This window comes from Galeopterus variegatus, unplaced genomic scaffold (genome assembly GCF_000696425.1).
Source record: "Galeopterus variegatus unplaced genomic scaffold, G_variegatus-3.0.2 Scaffold1905, whole genome shotgun sequence".
NCBI classification, from domain to species: Eukaryota; Metazoa; Chordata; class Mammalia; order Dermoptera; family Cynocephalidae; genus Galeopterus; species Galeopterus variegatus.
Genome location: NW_007728016.1, coordinates 242,713 through 242,932, shown reverse-complemented (window position 1 = coordinate 242,932; position 220 = coordinate 242,713).

Here is a 220-nt window from a genome sequence, read left to right as displayed (position 1 = left end):
TCAATGCTTTGAGATCCTGCCAGAAAGCCACCTTTTTTTTTTTTTTTTTTTTTTTTTTTTTTTTTGCGACTGGTAAGGGGATCGTAACCCCTGGCTTGGTGTTGCCTGCACTGCGCTCAGCCAGTGAGCACACCAGCCGTCCTTATATAGGATCTGAACCTGCGGCCTTGGCGCTCCCAGCGCGCGTGCCGCTGTGCTCCCAGTGCCGCACTCTCCCGGG